Source organism: Lissotriton vulgaris, chromosome 2_2 (genome assembly GCF_964263255.1).
Source record: "Lissotriton vulgaris chromosome 2_2, aLisVul1.2, whole genome shotgun sequence".
Classification (NCBI taxonomy): Eukaryota; Metazoa; Chordata; class Amphibia; order Caudata; family Salamandridae; genus Lissotriton; species Lissotriton vulgaris.
The window spans coordinates 152,903,395-152,924,630 of NC_141688.1; positions in this window are offsets into that span (position 1 = coordinate 152,903,395).

A 21,236-nucleotide genomic window follows, 5' to 3' on the forward strand; every position below is an offset into this window, starting at 1 on the left:
TACAAAAATATCGACACAAAAATATCGAAATCAAAAATATCGTAATCATATCTTCATAAAGGTAAGTACAAAAATATCGAAACATTAATATCGTAGTACAAAAATATCGAAATTAAAAATATCGATTTTTTAAATGTATTAATAATAATGTAAAAATAATTTTAAAATACATATACTTTTACAAATATTAAATAAAAATATTAAAACATAATTAAAAAATTAAAACTAATACATATACATTTAAAATAAATTAAACACTTAATAATTTAATGTAATTTTATTTTTTTAATTTCATTTAATTGATTTAATTTACATTTATTTTATTTTTACCCTGTACCCCTGTACCCCAAAAACCCAAAACTGACCCTGAACCCTAAAAATATCCCTGTACCCCAAAAACCCAAAACTGACCCTGAACCCTAAAAATACCCCTTTACCCAAAAACCCAAAACTGACCCTGAACCCTAAAAATACCCCTTTACCCAAAAACTGAAAACTGACCCTGAACCCAAAAAATACCCCTTTACCCAAGAACTGAAAACTGACCCTGAACCCAAAAAATACCCCTTTACCCAAGAACTGAAAACTGACCCTGAACCCTAAAAATACCCCTTTACCCAAAAACTGAAAACTGACCCTGAACCCTAAAAATACCCCTTTACCCAAAAACTGAAAACTGACCCTGAACCCTAAAAATACCCCTTTACCCAAAAACCCAAAACTGACCCTGAACCCTTAAAATACCCCTTTACCCAAAAACCCAAAACTGACCCTGAACCCTAAAAATACTCCTTTACCCAAAATTAATTAATATTATTTGATTACCAATTAATTATTAATTAACAATAATAATAAAGTAAATATATTAGCACATTAGCTGTAATTAATTTAATTTAATAATTAATATTATTTTTTCCCAATTAATTAATTAAGAATAACAAAAAATTATATATAGAAAAAATTACTCTAATTAATGTAATTAACTAATTAATATTAATTAATTACCAACTAATTAATAATTAAATATATGTACAAAATTATATTAATTAATTAACTAATTACCAATTAATTATTAATTAAAAATATTTACAAACATATATTAATTAATTAATTATTATTAAATTACTTCCCACCCTATTCCCCTATAAACCCATAACCCGCTACAGAACATGTTTATCAATTAATCAATTAATTAAAATTAATTAAAAATTAATTCTCAATTAATTAATTAATAATTACTACTAATTAATAATTAATTTAACATAATTAAATTACTTCCCACCCTATTCCCCTATAAACCCACAACCTCTACAGTACTAAAAGACAATATTTAATTAAATTACATTAAAAATAAATAATAAAACATAATAAATACAATATAATAAACACAAAATTTATTTAAAAATTGATATTAGTAACATCGAAATTATTTATTTCGATATTATTGACATCGATATTTAAAACTTCGATATTACTAATATCATACTAATATCGATATTAAGACTGTCGATATTACTTACCTTCTATATTATGTCCCATCGATATTTAAACTTCGATATAATTGTATATCGAAATTTAAAACTCGATATTTTGTCTGTGTACCGGCAGAAGGGTTTGACACAGTGGCGTCCTACAAGTGTCAGAGTGAAATCTCATAGATTTCACTGCAACACTTCGACAAGCATTTTTGCGGGGAACGCCCACCCTGCATACATTATACCTGACCCAGGTATAATGTAGTACAGGAGTTTACAAAGTGACACATCTGCTTAGATGCGTCATTTTATAAATACGTTGCACTGTGGCGCATATTTTACCCCGTCGGTGCGTCACAAAAAGTTGCGCAATGGCAGCACAAGGGGCTCATTAATAGGCGCAGTAGGTCCACAATGACCAGCTGTCACTACTTATATGAGCACTTATTTGTTCTGTGGCTCAGGCACTAAAAGTGATCATTCTCCAGGGTTACCCTCTTCTAGTTGCCTGCTTTGTGCATCTTCAGCAGCATTAGCCACTGTGCAATCTCAGAATGAGACCTAGACATATGTCAGCTTCCCAACTCTCACTAGAAGGTGAAATTAAAGCCAATCTTTCCAGCTATGAGAGAGTAATGGAAAGCGTTGAAGAAGATGGCTTATTTTTTTTTTACGAAATGAAGATATAACAGATTTGTTAGTGTGTTGGCATTTACTTGGTATTCAGTTTATCAGTAGCATTCACAGTGTTTACACCTGTACTGGAAAGTTTTCTGTAATACAGCATCACTGTAAATTTATGTTTATGATGCCACTGAAGATACCAAACATTAGTAAGAAAAATCATGACCATTAAAGGATTTCACTGAGCAGGATTACTCACACTGCATGGGTGTTGTACTAGATTCTGCTGCTCTACCAAGTTCAGGAAATCCAGGTATCCCACAGGGCAGAGAGAGGCGAGGCCAGGGCAAGCTCCAGGGCTCCCATGCGGTCTTTAGACAAGAGCTGGATGGTGCCCCACAGAACGGGCAGGTGCACCCACATCGAGAAAAAAAAATGTGCAAACGGGTGCATTGTAAATTAAACATCAAGAGAAATATACAATAAAAGGTAAAGACGCAAATCGAAAATCCATCGGAATGAGAGACATTGCCACAGCCCAAATCGGGCCACATAAACCTTGCAGGGTTACGTAAAAAATTGCATTCTGTGTGTGCTGTGCCCAAGAAGAGCAGTAGTACAGCGAAAGGAGAAATATTTTGTGGGATGACCACCTGGTTGCGCAACTGGATCTCCCCAGTCTCTAAAAACATTTTTTGGCAATTCCATCACCCTAAGGGCCTGATTATGGCCGTACTTGCGGTGGCTGTCTGACCACCACTATCACTGTGGACCCACCTGCAGTATTCTGACAGTGGCAGTCGGGCCACCACAGGACCAATGCGTCCACCGGGATCCTAGATCCCCTGGCAGAGCAGTCAGGAGCATGAATATGCAGGCGGTGCCACTGCAGCACCGCCGAGCATATTCGGAGTTGCTTGTCCATCACTCATTTCATGGTGGTGAGCCCACCATGAAAAGGATGCTGGAGAGGCAAATTTGGGGGCCCTACCAGGGCCCCCTGTCACTCCTTGGTCTGGGGGGCATGCACGGATGTACATGATGTGCCCTAGTGGAACTGCATCCCCGTTCCTGCACGGCGTGGCATGTACAACATGGTGCAGGAACATGCAGTCAGTTCTCTCAGTGTGGTGGTCTGCATGTTAGGCTCTCCTATGAGATACCACAGCAGTGTGACCGCCGCTGTACTGCCCACCCTACCTGGACTACACTCTTAATCTGGCGGGCAGGTGCAGGAGGGGCTTGATGGTCCTCCTATTGACACGGCAGTTGTTGGGCTGACAGGAGGACTAAAAAAGTCATCCTGGGATCCGTTTTTCTACTTCTTGAGGGTCTTTGGATTCAGAGGTGCAGTAATGCAAGGCTCTTTGTTTGTGTGTTCTCCATGGTTGCTAGGCAGCCTTGTTAATAAAGAAGTATGAATGGACAACAGAATGCACATTAATTCATGGGCTGCTATTATAGGAAGGGGATTCCTGCTGAAATGCTATATTATTATAAGTGTTTTGTTCTGTCAATGGATTATAAGATGATGTCCTTGGCAAATCCTTTATGACTGCCTTTCTATTATTGTGCTTCTCATGTTTGTATGAAGCACATGGGGGTTTCTTAGAGATGGGGCCTGCTGGTATGCAACATTTAAGGGTTGACTACCCAGGAGACCATGCCATCATTGGAGAAGTGTGGCTCACTGGTTAGAGGAGGCAGACCTGGAAGCAGAGGTCAGCCTGGGACCAGGGTTCAATTCCCGGCTCGGTGGGGTCTTGAGTCCTAAAAAATGTCCATGGACTCGACAATTCTCGCTCCGGTGCCTACTCAATTCATGGGTTCACACTCTGCGACTCTGGGCAATAGCTTGCTTAATCTCCACAACGGCCCCTCGTGGTGGGATGCCTGGCTTTCACCTTGTGGATACCCTGTCGGGGTTATCTCACAGGGGAATACCAGGACGGGTTCCCTAAGCAAGCGCTTAGAGACCGGTTGGTGATTTGCGCTATATAAATTCCTGTACATTTACATTTACATCTTGTGCAACCCCCATATTTGTGAGGCCCTTTAGAGGATGTCATCAAAGGCATTTCCACCTACCACATGTACATAGTTGTGAATTTGTGAGTAGTATTTAGATTTGTTTCTAAGAGATATTTTTAATTCCAAAAAGTTAAAACATTGACTGGACATCACTGTATTAAGTAGTGTTTGTTAAGTTGTGATTGCTGAGTCACTAGTCCAGAGCAACTTCCCTGATTTAGCGTTGGGCTGCTCTCCCTCACTATCAGTCAAGTGAAAAAAAGATCTTGTTTTTTTCTTAGTTTGACAAAGTAAGCATCTAACCCAGTTACAATTAGAAGCCACTGCATTTTAACTGCCCTGGGAATCTGGTACCCAGGTATCTCACAAAGTGGCTTATAATAAAAAAGATTGTATTTCACATTTGACTTCACTATATGTGATGCCTTTGTTCAAGTAAGTTACATCACTGTAAAATAAAATCAAAGTTTATTTTTAATCTTTTTTTCATTATGCCAGGTGCAAGAACATAAAATTCTTATACATCTTTTTTTAATAGCAACATATTTTACATTTTCTCAGCTAAAGTACATTTAAAACATCACAATTACAACTTATTTAAACACAAATGCACATTGACTGTATATATTGTATTGTGATTGCATTGATGTAACACTTCCTTCCCCTAATGAGGCCTTTGAAGCATTGTTTTGGCAAGTAATACACTACTGACTCAGAGGGCGCTAATACCATGTTAATAAGTAGAGAGGGGTCCAGAAATACATATCACTTTTACAGTTGCAAACTCTACGGTTCGGAGTATGTGACAGCAAAAATGCTTTTTGAAATGTACTAATCACATTTTAGAAATCAGTAAAGTTTTACTGCGTCATAAATTGAGATTGCAACCCCATATTGTTTATTTGGAAGGGGCATGTGATAGGTACGTTGATTAGAATAGAATGAACCATAGACACCACTGAGTTTAAAACTTGATTGTTGTGATCTTTTACTTTCTACTGTCATATATGTTCTCTTTGCCTGTATTGTGTAGACAGCTGTCTATATGGGTCCTGTGTGGTTGAAAGTCCTCTATATAGATTAGAAAAAAACTGTGGCTTGGCTAAAACAATGAACCTTAGATCTGTGCACAGTGAATGACAATACATTTCTTTATAGGCACAATACTATTTTTCTGATGACAGATTATTACATTTCTGCTCCTGTCTTTCTCCCATCTCTAATTGTTCTATCAGTGTATGACTACAGGGGAGTGTCTCCCTGATCTGACCAGTAGTAGTTTGAACCATACTAAGTTAAGGGTAAGTGTATCATACACATGTCTGTATGAATATGTACACCTAAGCATGCTCATGAGTGGTGTGTGTTTTAAGAGGGGTTTTGCAGTGATATTGCACTTGATTCAATATTTCTCCAAGATTGGCTCAACAGAGATTTCAGGGGGGTTTTCAGCTGCTAATATTCGATGAAACAAGAAGAATGTATTACAGTATATTCAAGGTGCGGTTGAGTTTTCAATCTCTACAAGAAAAAAGTCTATTATGACTCTTTTTGTCTCCCTGTGATGCATCCATGTTTTTCACAGGTTTGTCTCTCACTGAAGTGATCCGAAATGGTGAGCTCTAGACCTGATTTCACTGTATGAGATGTATGTCTAAGGAAGGGCTCATCATAGCCCTGACGAAGGCCGGAGAGCCTGATTGGTCTTTATGCATGTTGATACATGTTGGTGTAATTCAAAAGGTGAATGAGCCATCATCATCAATCATCAAAAACTTTATTTTGGTTGTTTAAACCAGAAAAACACATAAAATAAAAAATAAATTCAAGTCTCTAATCATTATCTAATCCCACAATCTTATATATAATGTGCCAAATAGAATTTGAGTAGTTTGTAACTGAATAAACAATGCTGGTCCTGGTGTCAGTCTTGCATATTCGCAGAGCACTACTCCTATTGGTAATCTCAAATAGTTGGCATAAAGGGATAATCCAGCGGGCCCGCTGCTTGGCATAGGCAGTGCATAAAACAATATATGCTCATTATTTTCTTCAACCTGACATCCCATAGGGCAGAGTTTAAAAGAATAATTGGTACAGCTCTTCTAGGAGGAAGTAAAAGATGCAGTAGGTAAAATCACAATCCTGAATTTAATAAAAGGAAACCTCTCAGAGGGAACAGGTATGTATCAGTGAGACTGCCCAAGGAGACTGTGGAGATTTTAGAACCCAAAACTACATACCAGTAATAGTATTTGACCGCGGACACTTCTTGACTTGGCAGATCTATGAATACCATACTCAAGCTTAGTCTTAACATGAAGCACCCAGGAGGATTTGTGTCCTCAGGTAATCAGTGATATAATGAGTGAGGCCACTGACCATGTCATGAGTGATGTGATATGTGAAGTCATAAGCAGTGCATTGCCGGGGTGTAAGTTATAGTTATCTGAACTAACTATAACGGGGGAATTTCTCTGGTTTTGTATGAGTGAAATGTCCAACTAACTATAACGTCCCTGACACCTGTGGTTTTTTTCAGTGAATTTCAAAGGTTTTTCAAATGCTAGTTTCTAACTATGCCTACAAATGTAGGACATGTGAAGATAGAAGAAAAACGCAGAGAAAGAAGCAAAAGAAAATGCAGAAAGAAGCAATAGAAGTCCACAGAGAAAAGTGCAAAGACATGTGAAGAAAGAACCAACAGAGGAGCAGAAAGAGGCATTGTTGCAAAATCATCCTGTGACCAACAACTTTTTCAGATGGGTACTGGTGGTAACTGACTCTGACTAACCAGGCCTAGTGCCAGTGCTATGCTAAAAGACACTTAGAATACAGTGAAAACACCTACATACACTAGGGAACACTGTGCGTTGAGGTACCCCTATGATTAGCATGACCTCCTCTGTAAGGCCCAAGTACATAATAGGGCAGGGGGATTAAAACTACCTCTTAAAACGCGCTACAGGGCGCATTTGCACAATGGTGTAGAGAGGGGAGGCCTGAGGTGACATATGCGCAAACACGTCCTGGTGGTTTTAAGTTGGGAGATTAAGTCCCTTTGAATCCTGATGGTCCCTGGGGTCCAACTAGCTAACCAGGTACCTCCAGTAAGCGCCACAGAGCTGTGTTGCAGAGAGGTGTAAAAAGGTGTGTGGCCTGGCCCATCTCTCTGCAACGCAGCACAGTGGCACTTACTGGAGGTACCTGGTGGGGTTGTTGGCCTCCATGGACCTTCAGGATTAAAGAGGAATTAATTCCCCAACTTAAAATGCACCACAGAGCGTGTTTGCACACATGTCACCTCAGGCCCCGCCCCCTCCCTTCACCACTGTGCAAACGCGCCCCGTGGCGCATTTTAAGTTGGGAGATTAAGTCCCCTTGAATCCTGAGGGTCCTTGGGATCCAACTAGTCCACAAGGTACCTCCAGTAAGCGCCACAGAGCTGCGTTGCAGAGTGGTGTAAAAAAGGGGCGTGGCCTCTGAAGACCTTTCTGCAACGCAGCTCCCTGGCACATTCTGGAGGTACCTGGTAGGGTAGTTGGACCCCAGGGACCCTCAGGATTCAAGGGGACTTAATCTCAAAACGATTAGCTCTTGTACTATGACACTGCCTGATATTAACGTGTTTTTCAGATTCATATTACCCCCTGATATGTGGAGAACTGTTCATAAAGGTAATGATCGTACAGCTTTTGGTGCTGAATGGAAAGATTTAGAACGAATGGATGAAGAAACGGAACCTGCACAGATACCATGTCTGTTAATTTTATATCTCCCCGCAGCTATTATAGTAAAGTTAAAGATGATTATTCCTCCTAAAAAGACAAATCGGTTTCTGACTTCTTTACACGCTTTGAGGAGGCATTCCACGATTTTAGTGGCCAGTCATGACAGATGACACGGGCAGGCATCTGTTTGTCGATAAATATGTCGCCAACCTGTTGCCAGGAATAGCTAGTCACCTGAAAGCCAGTGAAAGTTCATAGACTACCTCCTCTCCGGTTTCCCTTTTAACTATGCTCAGTATTATGAACGACAGGAGTTAGAAGGGAAGGGCAGTGAGGATAAAAAGTTAAAAACAAAGGTTATGTTGGCTCAGGCTTATGGTCCACCTTCTAGAGGCAATGGTAGAGGTGGACGTGGATCTTATGGTTCGCCCTTCCCTTCTTATACTCATTGACCAGTGTGCATACTGTAGGAAATTTGGACATTGGGCTTCCGATTGCCCGGCACTGCGTGCTCAGCAGTATCCACGTGGATGGGGACAAATGCAAAATCGTTCAGGACATTCAGGGCCTAGAGGTAGCATGGATGATCGTGCTAGGTTTGATTCTAATATGCGTGGACAGAATGGGTTTAACACTTATGACAGACAAAGTAAATATCTAATGTCCGATTATATGCAGTCCGATTTCAAAGATTCTGCCTATGCATGTGATTGCCTAGGTTGGGGAAGGAATCAATTGAAGTTCCAGTAGATCAGAAGGGTCCCTATGTTACAGCACATGTTTTGGGTTCTACTGATCAGTTTCTGGTTGATACAGGAGCTACTCGTAGCGCCTTATCTAAACACTTGGTTCCAAGGTCTCCCCTGTCTGGCTTAACTATTACATCGATAGGTTTCGATGGAACACCTTCCCTTAGCCCACTGTCACAACTACTTGCATTCCATGTTGATACATTTACCGCTCCATGTCCATTTTTGCTTTCTCCAAACACACCAGACAATATTGTGGGTCTTGATATGCTCAAATATTTCAGGGCTGTGATACGATGTTCTCCGTAAGGAGAACGTGTCATTTTGAATGACAACTACCCCGTGATTGAGAGATCCTGTATTCTTAAAGAGGACATTGCATTAGCTTCACTCCCTAGTACTTTGTGGGCTACTATAGATACCGATGTAGGGCAAATGGTTATTCCGCCAGTACATATTAGTGTCAAGGAAGGCACTTTATTGCCACAATTGCCTCAATATAAAATTTCTCAAGAAGGCGAAGAAGCACGTATATGCATTGTCCATGATTTGATTAAGGTGGGGGTTGTGGAAGAAGTCCCTTATAATGTTTGCAACAGTCCTATTCTTTCCATTTTGAAAAAAGACATTGACACTGGGATTTACAGATATATTTGTAGAATTCCTCAAGGCTACACTGAGAGTCCTAGCATTTACAGTCAAGCACTGAAACGACAACTTGATTCTTTTACGTTGCCTGAAGGAGTGGCTTTCATACAATATGTCGATGATATCTTGTTGGCAGCCGATACACCTGAGCAGTGTGAAAAATGTACTTTGTCTCTACTTTCTTTTCTTGCTACACACCACCATAAAGTGTCACAGAAGAAATTGCAAAATTGTAGACCGAAGGTTACCTTCTTAGGTCACCTTCTGTCTAAGGAGGGGCATGCACTTACACCAGATCGCATACAAGCAATTTTAGCCACACCAGTGCCTTCTACTCAGAAAGATGTCCGTGCATTCATTGGTTTGACCTCGTTCTGCAGGCAATGGATATTAGGTTTTTCACACATTGTTAAACCCTTGCTAGCGTTTTTGACTAAAGACACTCCAATGCCCCTTCCATGGACAGATGAATGCCAGGATGATTTTCGTCAGCTACGACAAGCTCTTTGTTCTGTACCAGTGTTAGGCACTCCAGATTACATGCAGGCTTTTACACTCTATGTACACGAGTAAGATGGGTGTGCATTGCCAGTTTTAGTACAGACACACGGTGACAAGCAGTGTCCCTGTGCATATTTTTCAGCGGCTCTTGACCCTGTTGCTCGTGTATTGCCTGGGTGCTTCCGTTCAGTGGCAGCAACAGCTGTGTCCATACGTCACAGTGAAGGGATAGTTCTGTCACCTAAACTGTTGGTGCTAGTACCCCATCCGGTCGATGCCCTTTTGAATCAGACCAAAAACCAACACTTAACTAGTGCTCATTTGACAGGATACAAATTGACATTGTTGGCCCCTCACATTACACTGAAGAGATGTGCGACACTGAACCCAGCTACTTTGTTGCCATATCCAGCGACTCAGACTCAGTCACAGGAATCTCATGATTGTATCTTCCTTACTGAGGAACAGATAAAGGGTTGCGTTGATTTGCAAGATACACCCCTTTTAGATGTAGATGGGAACTGTGGGTCGATGGGTCCTGTTTGAAGTTACCAGATGGCACGACTTAAGCTGCATATGCAATTACGACACTTGAGACAGTAGTGGAGACAGCTCGTATACCACAAAAGTCGGCTCAAGCAGCTGAGTTAATAGCTTTGACACGAGCGTATGCACTGATTTCTGTGTGAATATCTATACAGATAGCTGCTATACTTTTGGAGTGGCTCATGATTTTGGCCTACTCTGGAGGGAAAGAGGCTTTCTTACATCCCACTGGATGCAGATAATGCACGGAGAATTAGTGCATAATCTTTTGACTGCACTCACATATCCGAAGAAAATAGCTATTGTGAAGTATAGCACGCACAAGAAAGTGATTGATAAGACAGGACAAGGTAACACCTTTGCAGATTGCTTAGCTCGTGAGACTGCGATGCAATGAAGTACTACACCTATGTACGTAGTGAAATTACAAGCCGAGCGTTGGCATGATGCTAGACAAGAAGTATTAGATATACAGAGATCTGCCTCTGTGGAAGAACTTGAGCAATGGTCTAAAGAAGGAATGTTAGATGATAAGGGCTGTTGGCACAACAAAGAGATGAATACGTGGAAATTGCCTGCTTTTTATTTACAGCCTATGATTCAAATGGAACATGGGCCGGCACACGTTGGAGCTCTAGCGATAACGAAATTGCTTAAGCAAGTTTGGGAGCATCCATAGATTGTCGGTACAGCTTAAAGGATAGTACAATCATGTTTGAGCTGTTGTCAAACAATCTGTTGTCAGTACAATCCTGGAAAAGGGACACAAACTCCTACAGGAGGGTTTGCTACACCAACTGCACCTTTTGAAGTTTTGCAAATGGATTACATCCAACTTGAACGTTGCAATAACTTAATGTATGTTCTAGTGGTGGTATGTGCCTTCAGTAAATGGATAGAGGCATACCCTACAAAGGATAATACAGCCCTTACTACAGTAAAGGTGCTTTCAAAAGCGTTTTTCCCTAGATATGGTGTTTGCAAACTTTTATGGAGTGACAACGGATCTCATTTTATTGGGAAAGTTGTTGAGCATGTCCTGAAAGGATTTGGGATCAAACAGAAATTCCATGCAGTTTTCCACCCACAATCAGCAGGATTGGTGGAGAGGTATAACGCTACGTTGAACTTGAAGTTAGAGAAAATACTTGCTTCCACGTCCTTGAAATGGCCAGATGCACTACCCTTGGCATTGTTGTCCATAAGATCAGTGCCGCATTCACAATCTGAGCTTACTCCATATGAGTGTTATTTGGAAGACCGATGAATATTTAGGGAGTTCCAAAGCCACGCCCCGTACATGAGGTACTATGTGTTCTGATGAATGATTATTTGGCACAGTTGATTGGTAGTTTGATCTCTATTCTTCTTCCTGATAGATCTGCAGGTGAGGCCCACAAACTTCGACCTGGAGACCATGTGATGGTCAAGGCCTTGGAGAGTTCGAACAGCTTGGAACCGAAGTGGCGAGGACAGGAGCAGGTACTCCTTGCAACGAGGACAGCGGTTCAAGTGACAAACAGAAAAAATAGGGTCCATAGCACTCACTGTAAACGAGTGTCGCCTGCCAAGGTGGACCCTGCTGTGTTGACTGATCATCAAGAGATTCTGGAAACGGAGAAGGGCCACGCTATTTCACCTGACGAATCTGAGGGAGTCTTCCCGGACCACACAATCCCTGGAGTATCGCGATACCAACTGAGACCGAGGAAAGAATCTGCCTTGTTGAAACAGACTGGTTGAGCTGCCGTCCTGGGTTGGTGAAACGGAGCACCGATGTGGCAAGGGGGGGATCAGCCCTGCGTAGTGACACCCGTCTTGACCCTTGGTGAAGAAATCAATGGCTGCCTAGGTCTTTAGAGCTCCAACGATTGCTTTCAACAACAAACAAATCATGTCTGCAGAGAGATCAACTGTTGCTGTTGATAAAATGAATAACAAAAAGAGCATTTGTGCTGTAGGGTTTGTTGTTGCTATGGTGGCTATAGCAGTAATAACTTGGTTTGTAGAGAAAGTGGCTCCTGCTCGACAATTGCTGATTGCCACTACTCCTGTACCAGTTGAGCATCATTACTTTACGCTTCCCTACCATGAGCAGAAGCATCGACAATCCTATCTAAATAACACATTAATTCAGATGTTGCATCACACGCATAATGCCACAAATACCACCGACTGTTGGGTGTGTGGGATGATACCTGCTCACCAGTAGGAAAGGGGGAACACCTTTTATTCCTCTTCCTCTCTCGCACAATGGTTCTTGTCATGCTTGGTTTGCACTCCTGATTGCTTCAAAGAAAGCGGCAGTTGGAAGGATTAACTATCATCTTAATAAAGAGTGTTACCCTGATGAAGATGGTTACCCGTAAGCTAAAGGAACTAAATGGGAATGGGAAGAGTATTGACCGGATAATATTTCTGTACCATATGTTTTAACGAACACAAGAACTATAAAGAACACTGGACCATTTGTAATTTCTGTGACAAGAGCCAAAGCAGATTTATGTATAGGAAGTGTTGGGATAATTCCAGTGGGAAGGAGTGAGTGTACTGTGACATTAACTATTGAAGATGCCAATAATAGTAGTTTCACATCGTCACATAATACATATTTTGTATGTGGTAATAAGTGATATTACCAACTTCCAATTGGATGGTCCGGAGTATGTTATGTGTCCTTTCTGTTACCCCCTGTGTTCCTGGCACCTCCATCATATCACTGTGATTTTTAGCTATATATTGATATCTCTAAGAACAGATACAAAAGAACAATAAGTATAGATGAGGTTGAACAGACTGACACCACTTTGCAACAATATGTCGACTTTAATTTGGGCTTGTTTTTCTTTGAGGATGCTCCATTGAACATTAGCAAGATAAGGCGATTGACTCATGTTGTGGATGCTGTTACCAATCAGATAGCTATGGTACTTGGGAACATTACAGAAGAGCTGCAAGTTGCAAGGATTTTAGCACTCCAAAATCGTATGGTTCTTGACGTGGTACTAGCTGATCGAAGTGGTCCATGTCGCATCATCGGCAGCAGCTGGATCACTCACCTTCAGTATTTGACGCGATATCCAAACTGCATAAAATTGCTGCAGAGATTCACCCAGAGACTGGTACAAGGACTTTCTGGAGCTGGTTCTGGACACTATTTGTCACTTGGGGCTGGAAGCTACTGACTATGCTATGTATAATACTGGTGATACTCTTTACATGACGTATATGTATACAATGCGATCCCATGCTATGCTCCATGTGCATTACTGCTTGTACTCCTGCTAAGCAAAATGTTGCAGAAATAAAAGCCCAACAAATGCTGAATAAAGAAATTACTGAAATTATGCAAATTAATATAAAGGATGCATATTTAGATTAACCCAAATAAAGAAATGTCTTCAGCTAATGATAAAAGGGTCGTCTGTTGTAATTTGGCAACAATCGGGGTTAGCATTTAGCTGAAGTCATCTTGGATTTGGCAGCCATTTTGTATGCCATGTGCTACCACGGGCACACCATGTGCTTTGTCCTACCTTTCTGTTGTCTGCCCTTGTATTCTGCCTAGTGACAAATTATATTTAGCCTCTTCTACTTTGCACATGCTCAGTTGAGCTTGCAGCTGTCTATGCAGCTGTCATTAGTCTGTAACTGTCAGCATGTGTTTACTAGAATTAGCAACTGCTAGCTCCTCCCACTTGTTGATTGTGCATTTTCTGTATGACCTTATATGTACCTAACACCTTCTTTCTGCTCTTATACCGCCTTCTTTTGAGCCCCTGTGTGGGTATACAAGGTCCATGTTTTTACTGTTCTGGGTGCCACTTTATACACTACCGAAGGGTGTTGTGTGAATGTAGTTCCACCTCTTGAGGTTAATAAAGTACTATGTTTTGTATTACAGTTTCCGTGCCAACTTCTTCCTAATGGTCTAAGGACTTTGTACAAAGAAGGGCGAACCCCTAGTACTGGTAGGCCTAGCTGAGGCTCACCACATCACTAGTATTGAAGGGGAATTAGTTCCCCATCTTACAACGCTCCAGGGGGCGTGTTTGCAGAGTGCTGCAGGGAGGGAGCAGGGCCTCCCGCGCTATGCAGTCTTTTTTTTAATTAATTTTTTAAAGAAGGGAAGCTATGTGGTCCTCCTTTGTTTCCTATTTTATTGGCCATGGGGACCCCAACCTGTGCACCCTGTCAAATTCAAGCGGCTGGTGAAAGGTGAGGTTAGTTGCCTGCGAGAACTATGACACTAAAGAAGGATACACAGGAGCTGAAGGTTTCCTCTGAGCCTTCCGGTATGCCAAATATGCAGAGGTTCCCCCTTCGATTCCTGTCTTCCAACTTGGATAGCCTCCTTGTCATTTGATCTGAGGAAACCGAAAGATTCCTAAGAGTTTTGCAGATTTTTGTCTCAGAGTCTTCTAGGCGGCTGATCCGTGTTTCCGTTTCAGCAAGTCTGGAATTGGTAACTCGAATATCTTGTCTAATGGCAACGATTTCCTCCTTCGTGGATTTTGCAAGGTCATGCACTTCCGCAAGTTGATTTAGAATTATGTCTATTGTATCGTTGATATCTTTCCTGCCCTTGATAGGTGAAATCGGTGGCGGTGGTTCGGCCTTAAGCCTCTTAAGGTTTTTTGTTTCCTTCTCACTCATGATGTCACTTGTGATGAGGTGCTCGAAATTAGGAGTCTCCTACTACACTTTTCTGAGAGGGATGTCCAATAGGCACTCCAGAGGGCTGATGAGATCGTGGAGGATAGGCAGCGCTCCGGGGCAAAATGTTTAACACATTTTAATGTGATTATACACATTAATTGCAGAAAGAAATAAAAAATAAATCATGGTCCTTGGCATTTTTATTTAAATTGTAATAAACCTGACTAATTATTAATAGTACTACTTGAATACTGCTTTATGTGGTATGTATTTCAAAATGCAATTTGTGAATTGGGTGCACAATGTGTAATATATACTAGTTGTAGCATTAGATTGTCACATATTATGTAATAAGTATGTCCATACCCATGAAATGACCAAAGATAAATATCTAAAAATAAATAATATATATTGAGAGTGCTAATTATAAAGTGCATATATAGCACATATAATTGAGAGCGCTAATTATAAAGGATAAAATGCCTCATACTAAGGGATGTTGTGCAAACTGCGACGATTCCCCATAAAGACTCTTTCAATTGTATCTTGGGCTTGCTTTAGGAGTCTTATCTGTTTTTCGAAACTGTGACATTTTTTACAGTTGCAGAAACGTTGGCAGCATGCATGCTTACTATTTAGGATGACATATTTTATTGTTCTTAGTTATAGATTCAGCCATAACATTGTGGATGCTCACTGTATTAGCTGACATGTTTTCATTGTTTATAGTTATAGGAGCAATAAATCAACATGTGAATGGAGATGACTCATTCATCACCATGTTTTTCTAGTCTTGTTGATGTTCCAGTGTCTGTGAGTGCTATTTTATGTTAGAAGCATAAGCTAAGGTCGGCGATCAGATACAAGACAAATTCAGGTATCTGAAGATAGGGTACAGGGACTTCGTGCTAGGACTATTAAGCCACAGGTCATGTCGCTTTGGGGTCCCAACCAACGTCAGTAGGAGGCAAAGCTGAAAGCAGTGCAGAGAAGTGGCCTCCAGCCTAGCACTGTTTTTTGTACCTGGGCAAAGTTGTGCTGTAGAATAGCTTTTTTGTTAATTAAACAAGCATGCTGAGCGATCGATCTGAAGAAACTCAAACAATGGGCTTGGTATTTATTGCTTGAGCTAAAATTTAGCATGGCACCTAGAAATAGTTTTTGGGCGTTAAGATGCTAACAACTCATTAGCCATATGTGAAATGTTCTTGCTGTTTTCTCTGACCATAATATGCATTGCTGTATTCATTTTTGGATTCTGTGTGGTCACCATTCAAATTGTATGACTAGGATTATGAATAATATTTTAAAGTATCTCTCCTGTTTCTAATTGCTATTTTTAGTGTGTTATTCATAGACGAAAGAGGTGTTGGTGTTCCACTGTGTTCCTGAGCTAACCTTAGAAACAGCTCATCACCAGAAACACGTCCTGCTCCGTATTACTCTGCGGGTCGTTTATGGGTTTATGACTTTATGACTACTGTCCTGAGAACATCCTGCCCTTGTGCAGTTTTTATCTTTGGTCATCCCAATTACTTTGTCATTCTGTAATTGGGCCCCCCAGATATGTTATGAATGTGAAGGTGTGTCTGGATATGTGCGAGTTGGGTTTGAATGCGTTGTTGTGATGCTGCTGTTTGTCAATTCCCGGGACTTTATGATTTGATTAAATGTATTGTTTTTCTCATTTGTGCTGATTTGTGACATAACTATGCTGAAAAATTTTATTTATGAAAAGAATTTATAGATTTGTATAGTTATGAAAACGTATTTGATTTCAGGTTTGTTGTAATAATTTTTTCTGATTGGGTTCCCACATTGGTCTTGGTACTCACAGTGTTCATTTGGATTAACTCCGGTGTATAAATAACTTTGGTCATGAAGGAGATTTTCTTTCTGGTTTGAATTTTTTTTTCCCATCTTCTCCCTGACCTTGTCCTGTACCTTTAGAGGGGGTCGCCTTTTTTTTGCATTGTTTATGGGTTACAGTCCATTGAATTCCTAATTTGTATTGGTGCGTCCATTCCTTGCACCAGGGGCATAGAAATCCTAACCCCGTTGCTTTTGGGATAATGGGGATTGATTGTACGAAAGAGATCTGTGAATTTATAAAGGTACCCAGTCTTCAGACTTGTTCCTTTTTTTTTCGTCATGGAACTCCTCTGTGACTTGGATCACTGAATAGCATTTCTATACTGTGGGTTTACAATGACCTACATTTTCATGACCTTGACATTGACCTGTGACTTACAGCAATGTAAAGGAGAATACAAATCAATATAATTTGACTGTAAAGTATAAGCAATATTATAGAGTCCACAAATATCAGAGAGCACAGAGCAAGGAGTCTTGAAACTTCTTGTTTTCAATTTTTCTGTATTCGAAGTCAAATGTGCAAACACATACACCCGCCCAACCAACGCGTTTCATCCAACATGGACTTCATCAGGGCTTCATCAGGGGTGTAAAAACAACTAAAAGAGTCTCTTTTAGTTTCCAATATATAAGCCAAGTTACCAAAACCTTAATTCAAAGACAAGATAGACATGGCAAAAAAGAAAGAAAGAGGATATTTCATCTCCTATTTTCCTAACATATATCGTTCTAGTGTTCATCTTTCAACCACAGAGTTCCTGGCAGTATCATCTCGAACCAAAAAGGTCCCAGGCCCATCGTCTGTACACCCCTAAGATATCAGCATGTGGAGCAAATTTTATCCTTTGTACGCAAAAACAACCACATTCTGTGGAAATCCAGCAAGGTCTTTATTTCACAGGATTATAGCAAGGAGACAGTTAATGTGAGGAAGGCCTTCCTTGCTCTGTAACCAAGGCTGCGGTTACTGAGCCACCAGTTCGGATTCATCGTACCGGCAACATTTTGTGTGGTCATGCAAGGTACTCCTCAGATATTCATGGATCCGCAGAGACTCAAAAGACTCTTAGATGGCCCAGATGACCGGACTCTGCAGCTGCTCCTAAATGAGTATCCTTTTGCCTTGCACAGGTTTCTAATCTCATGCGTCAAAAGAGTTTCCCTATGCTCCTGCTGTACGCAGTCTGCGCTGTACTTCACATAATCACTATGAGCACTACTCTGTTATTAAGTTGTTCTGTTGCAAATATCGGTCCTAAGTGCTGACGGTGGTGTGGGGAGGGGATGCCCTGCCTCACTGATATCCTGGTATTTCAGGCAGAATATATTGGTCTGTTTCATTCCTTATTCTGTACTAAATGTTACTTGCGCAACCAATGCAGATGTTACTCTTGTTAGAATTGTTACTCTTGTTAGAATCCACTAACTGTTGATCACACCTTCAACTCTATCTAGAATAAATGTAACTGGCACACATACTGTCATTAGACCTATTAGCCTATGTTCGGTGTTTAGAGATGAAATTATTGAGGTTTGTGGTTACGAGAGTATACTGTCTCAAGTGTGCCACGAAGTGCCGTGCTTACACCACGAGTATATTTCAGAGATGAAATTATAGAGGTGTGTGGTAAAGGACGCACACTGTCTCAAGTGTGTCACAAAGTGCCGTGCTTACATCACGGGGGTATCTCACCAAAGTGTGATGGTTTATGACTGCACTACTTCCGGCAACCAATGTTTAATGATGTTTCACTTGTTGATCTAGTTTCCAAATACCACTATGGTTTCTGTTCAGTGCCATGGGAGGGACGCCGTTTCCCCTCGTCACCATGGCTACTGCTTTCATTCGGGGTGGGATGGGTGGGTTGGGAGGGGAGGGGCGTGGGGGAGGGTTGGGAGGGAGGGTAAGGCAGGGTAAGAGTTTGGATTTTCTTTTCTTTCTTATGTATGTCATCATTATTTGCTGCATACCAAGGTCCGTCTGTCCACACTGTCAGAACTCGAGAAGCTTTCTCTATTGCTCCACAAGTACAGCTGTTTTCATGCCTACTGATATTATGCGTTTGCAGGTCCATGTGTTGTTATTTCAATTGTTCAAACATAGCTACATTTTATTCTGTATTTGCTGCAGGTTCTATGATCACTCTGATTGTCCATCGCCATTGGGAGGGTCCTTAGCTGTAACCCACTGGGTCCCTGGTCTCCTGATTGTCATGTCTTTATCCTGGACGCGTATTCTTATTTTGTCCAATATACTGGGTAAGTTTTTGTGTATGACTGGATTTGATCTTCCGTTACTTCTCTATGCCACTCCCCATGATTGACATATCGCTTGGCATAGCAAAGGTGGACAACCTGAAAATACTCTCACATAATGTCAAAGGTCTTGATCAACCTGTTAAGCGTAAGAAAATCCTAGATTACCTCCGCAGACAAAGAGGTGATATTGTCCTATTGCAGGAAACTAAAATTGATGCTAAACAATTTAATACACTTAGGTACTTATTCTATGTTGAAGTGGCAGGGTCTGAGGCAATAGGCAAGAAAAATGGTGTATTAACACTGAAAACAAAAAAATCAAAAGTTGATTTGCTCTCCTCCACGGCTGACACTAATGGGAGGTGGGTCACGACTAAGTTGCTTAAAGATGATACTGAATTCTATCTCACAAATGTTTACGCTCCTAACACATGTGATTATGAACTATACCTGACTCAGCTGTGCATATTATCGCAGGAGATTTCAATCTACCCTTTGACCCAACTCTTGGTAGGGACTCCCGATGTGCTTTCCATGGCAATAAGTCTCACAAAGCCTTTATTAACCTCTGTGCTCGGTTTAGCTTAGTGGACTCATGGAGGTTGCAAAACCCTGATGAGAGACTACACATTTTACTCACCTCCACACGACTCGTACTCTCGTATTGATTATCTATTTATCACAAAAAATGTCATTCCCAGAATAGAAGAGACGACAATAGAACCAAGGGTTTTATCTGACCATTCGTGCATCTCACTGTCCATTTCTAATGTGAAACCATCTACCCGTCAATCTCTTTGGCGGCTTAACGAGGAGGTACTTGAAAAGGAGCAACATCAGTCTGCCATTGAATCGGCCATCAAAATGTACCTGGAGCATAACAAGAGGGGGGATACCACTGATCTGACCCTTTGGGAAGCCTTAAAAAGTGCTGTCAGAGGGGTTATTATTAAAATAAGATGGGCCATGAACAAGGATCATAACAAGGCCCTAGAAGAACTAGAACTAGAAAGAGAAATATCGGCCCTAGAGAACAAACACCTGCTTGATAGGAATGGGGATACACTGAATAAGTTGGCGAACAAGAAATACAAATACAATAAAATAATAAGTGAAAGAGCGGGGGTTTAGCTGAATAGGAGTAAACAATTTAAACTATGTGAATCTAACAAGGCGGGCAAGAGCCTAGCGGCATATCTCAAATTTAAGGTGCAGAAAAACACGATAAACTCCATTCAAGACCAAGCTCGGGTGGCCACTCAGATCCTGTCAAGATCACAGATATATTTAATGACTTTTATGAGCGTCTTTATGAAAAGAATAAAGAGGTGGAGGAAACCAAAATCCAGGACTACTTAGGGGGATGCGACCTGCCGTCTCTATCCCTTGCTGACCAAGCCGACCTTAATAATCCAATCTCGATCTTAGAGATTGAAAAAGCTATCAAATCATTAAAATGCGGAATGGCCCCCGGATGGGTTCAGTGCTAGATTCTACAAGTGCTTCTCTTCTCACTTATCACATCCACTCCTACACCTGTTTCAGGAGCTCAACGACACAGGGGAAGTGAAAAGCACACTATCTGAAGCTATCATTGCCGTCCTGCCGAAGGATGGGAAAGACCCAACACTACATAAAAACTATAGGCCTATTTCCCTTATCAACCTTGATTGCAAGCTATTCGCCATGATCCTGGCCAACCGCCTCCAGAAAGTTCTGCCCAAACTTATCCACCCCTCTCAGGCAGGTTTCCTGAAATATAGATTATCCAGTGACAATACCAGGACATTAGCGCATGTCCTTGAAAAAGCGAAGCTCATTACCACCCCCATTGTGGCAATCACGCTCAATGCCGAAAAGGCGTTCGATAAAGTACACTGGAAATATCAGGAGGCAGTGTTAAATAAATTTATCCTAGGAACGTCCTTCACGAGGATGGTCATGTCCCTTTATTCCTGCCCCTCAGCCAGGGTTAGAGCGGGGGGCTCGTTCTCCACATCATTCCGATTACAGCAAGGAACCAGGCAAGAGTGCCCCCTCTCCCCTTCATTATTCCTATTTGCAATCAAACTATTCCTTTACCACATACAAAATAATGAGGGTATCTCGGGAATCCCCTTTAATGAATGTACGGTAAA